Source organism: Sciurus vulgaris, assembly GCF_902686455.1.
Source record: "Sciurus vulgaris genome assembly, contig: HiC_scaffold_586_arrow_ctg1, whole genome shotgun sequence".
NCBI classification, from domain to species: domain Eukaryota; kingdom Metazoa; phylum Chordata; class Mammalia; order Rodentia; family Sciuridae; genus Sciurus; species Sciurus vulgaris.
This window is the reverse complement of record NW_027632437.1, coordinates 449,694-456,013: the sequence shown is the minus strand read 5'-3', so window position 1 is coordinate 456,013 and position 6,320 is coordinate 449,694.

Here is a 6,320-nt window from a genome sequence, read left to right as displayed (position 1 = left end):
GTGAGTCATATTCACAGGCACACAAGTCTTCCTATCACCCCTGCTCAGGACTTAACTGAGTCATGTTCACAGGTAAACAAGGCACTGCTCTACTCCATGTCCCTTCCTGGTCTTGTCCAGCCTGGGTTGCATGAGGTATCTACAACATAGAAATGAGCAGCCATTGCCTGCTATGGCCTGTGGTATTGTTTTGTGCATTGGCTCCATTTAATGCATTGATCAAGCAAAAGCTAATAATGAAGGAATGTGTATCTGTGTAGTCATCCCAATGTGAAGAGCTGCAGAAATGTGTGGAACTCACTTCCAGTACTTAGAACAATCATCCATTCAACCAGGAACAACTTGTCCTGCACAAAGGAGATTTTGAACTTATTTTCTGTTATTTGTAAATGACATTATCCACCAACATTCTTGGCAGAACCTTACTCAACTCTCAGCTAGTGATTGCTGAGGGAAGTCTCTCTGATTAGACAGTAGTGAACAATTACTAGGAGTCTGATCTTTTCCCTGGTGGGTCCATGGTCACCATTAGCTGACTACAGACTCAGGAGTTCAATCAACACGGAAAAGGAGGTAGTGAGTAGTACTTGATCTGCTGATACACTATGGAAAGAATGTATCTTAAGATTATTAGTGAAGCATGGGTCACAAACCCTAAGCATCAGGGAAATTAATAATGTGTTCAAGACTGCTCCTCAGAGAGCCTGTTGATTGACACCCACTGGTATCCCAGGTAGGGTTCAGGTGAGGGTGCTTGGGTACCTCTGAAGTCCCAGGAAAGCTATGGAGCATAGAGCAAAACAGGGAGAGGCTTAGGACCCAAATAGGGCCTCTGCTGAGCCCACATATATCCTTTCCTGAAATACCTGCTCAGCCTGGGCTTCTGTAGCTCTCCTCATGTCTGCTCTTCCCAGTGGGTACAGAGCAGAACAAGAAGGGTAATGAACCAAAACACTGGAGGTAAACATGGGAAAGGAGAACCCACAGTCAATCCCCATAACTTCCTGCAGAGAGCAACTGACCAACCTGAGAAAGAGTCCAGGTGAATGAGGAGGCAGGCCATGTGGTGGATAATGACTCTCATCAGCATGAATCACATCCATGGAAGGATAGAGGACCTGGCAGTAGGATAGTAACCCTTCTCATGCCTTTTCCATGGAGGGCTATACAAGAGATTATGGACAAAACTCAGAGAACACTAAGCAGTGTCAGATGAGGGGCACTCACACACAGGACCCAGAGGAGTCTGAGCAAGAATTGCCTTGGGGAAGATAGAACAATACAGAGAGAAGACTGAGCATTATTAGATGAGGGGTGCTCACCCAAAGGACCTACAGAAGAAAGATCAAGAAATTGTTAGAGAAGTCAGAAAAAAGAAACAGAACACTGAGCAATGTAAGCTAAGGAGCGCTCACAGACAAGACCCAATGGAGACTGAGAAAAGACAGGTTAGGCAAACTTAGTTTAAACCAATAAGGCTGAGCCATGTTTGGAGAGGGGTTAGCAGAAAGAGGACTCAGTGGAATCACTGTGGGTGAGGGCCTCACCCACAGAGCACAGAGCACCCTCAGCAATGATGGGTGAGGGTAGATTTAGGGCAAGACTCAGAGAAGACTGAGCATTGGTAGGAGAGGGACACTCTCACATATGACAAAGAAGATCCTGAGCAATGTCAGGATAGGGGAGACTTAGGGCAGAATCCAGAGAAGGCAGAGCAAAATAAGGTGAGGGGTACTTGACCACAGGAGCCAGAAGAGACAGAATTCTCTTGGAAGAGGTGTGCTCATCAAGATGATTCACAGCCTTTGATCCTTATCAAGAGAGTCCCTTGGTCCAAGGTCTTAGCTACTTCAGAGGTGGTGGGACAGTGGTGTTTCTCAAACATCTGGGGAAGTTCTCCATGATGATGGGAAGTCGTCCTTGGCCACAATTCACACATTAAAGATGTGCATTGTGCCTGACTCAGAGGTCCTAAACAGAGATCATGTGTAATGGTGGGGTACATGAGGTAAAGAGTGAACCAAGAAAAGGTTGAACAATGCTAGGCTGCCTATTATCACAAACATGGATTAGAGGACTGTGAGATAAGATTGGCTATGGGAAATTAGCACATTTCACAGGGGACACTGAGAAAAACTCGGTGAGAAGTGCTCACCCAGAGATCCCAGAGCATACTGAGCACTGCTAGATGAGGGTCACTTACACAGAGGACACAGCAGAGACAGAGCATTGGAGAATAAGTGGAACACCAAAATAATATTCAGGGAAAACTGAGAACCTGTGTGCAAGTTCCACTCTTGATAGGACTTAGATGACCCTGAGCAATCAATGGTGGATGAGTGGAGATTTAGGACTGGACCCAGAAAAGGCTGTGCACTGGTAGGAGAAGGGTGCTCATGCAGGGGACTCAGAAGATCCTGAGCAATGGGGGTTGAGAGGAAGTTTATGGAAGAACCCTGAGAAGACAGAGCAAAAATTGATGAAGTGCACTTGAACACAGGATCCAGAGGAGATGGAGGCCTTTTGGAACAGGGGTTCTCCCCTATAGTGCTCTGAGTTTTAGAGCCTTTTGGGGAGTATTCCTTGGGTAAAAGTTTTAGTGATCTCAGATATGGTGGGAATGATCCTATTTCAAAGGTCTAGAGAAGTTCTCAATGAGGATGGGAAATTTTTCACAGTCACATTACACACTGTTTTTTGAAACTCTGCATTGTGCTTGAAGAGGTCCTAGGTGGTTTCCTCTATTGTCAAGAGTGCAGCCACTGACATAACAAAGAGGATACTGAAATGCTTTCCATCCTGAAGTGCTTTCCATTTACTCTTCAGAAAGATGTCAGAAATCCTGGGCATGCTACATCACCCATAAAAACTCAGTCACTTGAGCAATGGTGTAGAAATGGTGGATGATGCATGATGGAATGAGGTCCTTGGTTGTGTGGGAATTCACATCCATTAATATTGTCTTGGGTTTTAAGGTTTTGTTGAATAGATTCTCTGCATGGCAACACAAAAAGGCCTATTACAAATGTTACAAAGTGGAAGTATTCACATCTCTCCAATTTTCAATCATAGTGTTGATATGGACATACAGAAAAAACAGAGATGGTGTATTCACATTAGCCAGAATTGGACTCACACAGACATTTCACTAAGAAAACCAAGTTTCCTAGGGCTCAGTAAAGAATGAACACTGGTTGCAGGAGTATACCCAACCACAATAACCCCAGGGGACTGAGCACAAGTGGAGGAGGGATGCTCAACCACAGGACTCAGAGGACTCTGAACAATGGTACAGAAGGAAGATTAAGGGCAGGACCCAGAGAAAACTGAGCACTGATGGGAGAGGGGTCTCACCCATAGGACTCAGAAAACAGGACACAGAAGAGACAGGGTACTGGAGGGTAAGTGGCATTCCAAGTAAATATCCTGTGAAAATTAACATCTGTGTGCAAGGGGAACTCACCAGAGGACTCAGATGACACTAAGTAATAGTGTGTGAAGGGAGATTAAGAACAGGACTCGGGGAAGACTGAGCACTGTCAGGTGAGGAGTGCTCACCAAAAGGACCAAGAAAAGAGTGAGCAAGGAATAGTTAGGGGACTCAGAAAAAATAAAGTGGGAAAAGCACTGTTAAGTGAGGTATGCTCAACCACAGGACCCACAGGAGACACAGTAAAGACAAGTTAGATGAACTTAGCATCTTAAACAAAGAAGGCTAGCCATGTTTTGAAAGGGGCTATCACAAAGAAGACCCAGAGGAATCAGAGAACTACTGCATGTGTTGCAGTCACCCACAGGAATAAGAGAACCCTGAGCAGTGGTGTTGACAAGAGGTTTAGGGCAGATCCCAGAGTAGACAGAACAAATATACATGAGGAGTACTTGACTATAGGATCTAGAAGAGACAGATGTCTTTGGGAGAGGGGTTCTCTGCTCTAGGGCTCTGATTTTGGTAACCTTTTAGAATATCCCTTGGGTCAAAGTTTTAGTGACATCAGGTATGGTCAAAATGGACCCATTTCCAAGGTGTGAAGAATTCCTCCATAAAGATGGGAAATTTTCCTTGGCTATATTTCACATAGTCTTTTGAGGTTGTGCATTGTGCCTAACTCAGAATGTCTAGGAGTTCTACTCTCTTGTCAAAAGAGAGCAACCAGTGACATATTAGAGAGGATCCTGAAAATACTTAAATATATGCTTTCCATTCACTATATATGCTTTCCATTCAATATTCAAAAAGATGTCAGAAATCCTGGGCATGATACATCACCCATATGATCTCAGCCACTTGAGTGTGCAAAAATGGCAGATGATGAATGGTGTATTAAGGTTCTCAGTGTTGCGGGCATTGACATCTTTCAAAATTTTCTTGGGTTTTCAGGCCTTGGTGAGGAGCCTGTCTGCATGGAATCATCAAAGACCTATTGAGATTGTTTGAAAGAGGAAGTATGCACATCTCTTTAAGCTTTCATAGTAGTGTTGACAACTATTTGATGTGCAGATAAGGCCCAAAATGGTGTACTTACATTAACTGGAATGGGACTCACCCAGAGTTTCGTTAAAGGTACCAAGTTGCCTAGGACTCAGTGGAGAGGAATCACTGGAGATGGAAGTGTGTCCACCCACAATATCCACAGATAACTGAGCACTGGTGGGACAGGGGCACTCATTTACAGGCCTTAGAGAACCCTGAGCAATGTTGGGGGATAGGAGAATAAGGATAAGTTCCAAAGAAGAATGAGAACTTCTAAGTGAAGTTTGCTCACCCACAGGGCACAGGAGACTGTGCATTGCTGGCCAGGGGGCCTGCTTTCACAGAATAGTTTATGTAGTTAGTACTCATGTGAATGCAGCACTCACTGTTCTTCTTTTGCTCCCTCTTCTTGTGTGACCCTGGGGCTGATCTGTGGCCTCACAGAAACTCTCTGCATCCTCTGCTACCAAATGTCCAGCAGTGTGTGGTTCCCTGCTAACCTCCTCTCCTTAACTCCCATACAGTTTGTGATGTCATAATGGCCTAGGGTGAGGGTCAGTCACAGATGTTTTGGCTACCAAGGCCTTGGAGAAGGTGTGGGGCCCTCACATCTTACTGTCCCTCAGTATAACCTTTCCTTGCACCTAATGACCTCTACCTCCACTGGCTGCAGTAAGAGGTCTGAAGGCCCTGGGTTCAGTTCTGTTTCTGGCCCTTTTGTCCCTGAGTTTAGAAATGTCTGGTTTGGTAGTGCTGTCCCAGGCATCAGGGGTGAGGTCACAATATGACTGTGGAGACTGGTTAACAGAGTATGAGTTTCTCATCCAGTCCCTGCTGGAGCCAAGGGCCTCTTTTCCCCACCTTCTCCATAGGGACCCCAGGCCTGAATTCTTGACTTTTTCTGAGTGCTCAATCTGGGACCCTTGATCTTCTCCCCTCCCCTTCTCCAGCACTTACGTGGCAGATGCACACTGCTTGGTGCCTGCCTTACTGGAACCCTACACATACATACTGTACCAGGTCTTTTGACCCTCACAGCAGTAGTTCAACAGGGTCCTGTGAGGTCCTCATTGACAGGTTGGTTGAAAGTCCACCTCAGGACCTCAGTCTGTCCTTATCCCTAGGGCTCCTCACCCAGGGTCACCAGTGACCAGGCAGAACATTCCCATCCACCACAGGCCCACTCTGGTTTCCCATTGCCATAGAGCAGGGCATGTCCTTGTTACTACAATGCCTCCCCCAAAGAGTGCCCCAGGGTCTATGGTTTAAAACAAGGCTGAAATGCCTCAGCCCCCAGGGAGGGAAAGAAACCCTGTGTGACTGCAGGACAGCAGCACAGGTGGGGATGCATGGTACAGAGTGGCCCAGGTGTTCTCTTCTCCTCACTCCCTGTTTCTCCTCCCTCAGAATGTATGGGAACTACCAAAAACTTCAGGGAGCCTGGTGATGAAAAGGGGAGCAGAGTTCCCAAAACCCAAGGCTTCAAGCACCAGGTTCATGGTGTGCTCAGGTCTCAATGGCAGCCTCAGCTTGGACCCTGCCCTGATTCCTTCTCTCATTCAGCTCCTCCTCCTTCTCAGGGCAGGGAGGATCCTGGGGCTAGGTCCCATGGTGCTCTTCTCCTGAGCTACCCCCTAGCACTCTTTGTTTTATTTTGAGGTGCATTCTCTATAAGAAATTCAAAATGACTTCAAATTTGATCCTACTACTCATCATTTTGAGTTGCTGGTTTCGTAGGTGGGACAACCTGCCAACCTCAGTCCTCTTCTTATTAAACAATAGATCTTCCTTCACAAGGACCTGGTGTCACAGAAGCTGTAAGTCAGACCCACACTGAAGCCAGGCA